This window comes from Triticum dicoccoides, chromosome 6B (assembly GCF_002162155.2).
Source record: "Triticum dicoccoides isolate Atlit2015 ecotype Zavitan chromosome 6B, WEW_v2.0, whole genome shotgun sequence".
Lineage (NCBI taxonomy): Eukaryota > Viridiplantae > Streptophyta > Magnoliopsida > Poales > Poaceae > Triticum > Triticum dicoccoides.
In genome coordinates this window covers 22,186,673-22,189,072 of record NC_041391.1, presented here as the reverse complement: position 1 = coordinate 22,189,072, position 2,400 = coordinate 22,186,673, and positions in this window count along the sequence as shown.

The following is a 2,400-nucleotide window of genomic DNA, read 5'->3' as shown; positions in this document are numbered from 1 at the left end:
TGTGAATTGCCCCAACACAGCCGTCGACAACCGGTCGTTGCTCCTACACTACAAGAAACCTGTTAATGCATGACGGATTTCCGCTGACAGTTTCAGAAATCGTCATGAACGGCCCGGTACAACCCCGCAAGCCCGCCTAAAGCCCTAAACGTTTCCTGTATATAAACAAAACCTAACACACTACTGCCCAAATCTCCTTCCTCCTTCCTCCATCCGCTGCCGCCACATCTCTCCTCTCCTTGTCCCGGTCCTCTGCCTCCACCTCCCTGCCTCCAATCAATGACGGCGGCCCGAGATCCATGGCGACGGCGGCAACAGTTGCACGATGGAAGCGGTGGCTAACCCTAGCCGCTGCAGCGCGCCTCTGCTGCTCGCAACCAAGGACCAGATCCATGGATCTGCGGCAGGGGCCTCCCTGCTCCATCTCCCAGGTCGTGAAGCTGCCTCACCATCTGGAGATTCACATCAGTAAGCGCCGGACGAGGAGAGGACGACGACCGTGACCCGCGGGAGGCCCGAGCTCGAGCTCGCCGGCGACGACGATGCACCGCACAGGGTCCCTCCCTACTTCTCCCCATCGATTTCTCTCTCCTTCGTTCCTTCCTTCTCTCCCCCATTCCAATAGACTTTTTTTGCTTTGATTTAGATCAGCAGGAACTCTCCCCCTCTCCAGATCCGTGCACTGCGATGACCAGGACCCCACGCTCAAGCCCCACGAGCTGGACGAGGTCGACAGCGAGGTCATCTGCCTCGCCAACCATGATTCCCCACAGAACAAGAAGGTCGACCCTCTCGCTCTATTTTCTTTTCTTTCCAAATGATTGCTGCTGTGCTCTTGGATAGTTCTCTAGGGGCTCTCAAATTTTCTTGGACTGAACCTGATGCAAAAAACGTGGCCACTTTGTTTCCTGATACTCGCGGGTTACAGCCATCGATAGACTAGCATCGCTGGCTATTTTGTTTTTCTTCTCTCACCGTGTGACCACTAGCAGTGTAGAATTTGTGAGATCTGCTACTTAGTTAAGCAACTACTAGTTTAATAAGTAAATGTCCATGAGATGCTCCTGCTGGTTCCTTTGATTTTTCTTATTTATGGAGGGAAAGTAATTCATTCATCTCACTGAATCGATTGGCCAAGAGTAGATTGTTTGTTAACTAGGCCTGCTATTACACTGCTTCTCTGTTATATAATATGTGCAAACTTTCTATTTGTTATGTGGTGGAAATAGCCATCATATTGATTTCCACACAATCAAGTTGATGAAAATTATGCCACATGAATTTTCATGCTATTGTACCAAGATGAGGGTGGTGCTTGTTGCCATGTAATGCTTAGTTTGATCCCATTTGTTATCAGCAAATAAATATACATGTTGTATTTTTGTACATTTTGTTATGAAAGACAAGTCGCTTTGGAAGAAAGACTACTTGGAAGGAAAAGGGCAAGCCAAAATAGCTGACGACTACGTATTCTTGGTTATTGGTAAAATCAAAATCTGGTACAACTCTTGATTGTTACTGGGTTAATGCCAAGCTGCTTATACAATCGATGATACTATTTTTTATATGCGTAACTAGAAGTAGCTGACATCCTTGTACTTCATCCGCTTATATAATTGATGCACATACAAGTAGGCTCCTGATCTTTGCTCAATTTAATATATATCACAATTTGATGATGAATTCCTTGTTTCCAGTACATGTCACCAAGGTCAGGATATTACGTAGTAAATGCCTCCGTCTGACAAGATGTACAAATAAACCTTTTCCTGCCCTTTACTCTGTTTTATTTGTTTATAATGGAAACTAGTGCAGAGTTAGATACGTATAGTGCTTGAAGATTTGCCCTCTTAAGTCCTCTTAAAATAGTCTGGCCATAGTTTTTATCTACACGCGCCTTGAGCATCCATATTTTGCCAGATGATATATCTTTGTTATTATCTAGATTTGTTCTCATGGTGGTTAACTTTGTTTTTTAATGCCATTGTTTAGTGGAGGTCATTGGTATATGTTGTTTATGCAAGCGTATATATACACAGAAAGCGGAGGCCTCTTTTTCAGAACGGTTCCAAGAAAATTCAAAGTGATGTAATATTGATGTTTGTAAATCACAATGTCCACCGCTGAATGTCTCTGCACATTTGTAGGCCTTGATTTGATATAAAAATAATCCAATTTATCTTCTTGCTTATGTCCTGGATTTCACTATGACTCTCTTTCTCTGATTTTTTGTTACACGGCATGCTGCCCCATAGGTGTAGATGCTGAAACATTCCTACTGTAGGTGTGTCTTTCACATGTTTGCTGAGGTGTTTGATAAAAAATGTGGCCTTATGCAATTCCATCAAAATAGCTTAGAAATTGCTACTCCATGGTGTACATGTAATTCCCCTGAGATCC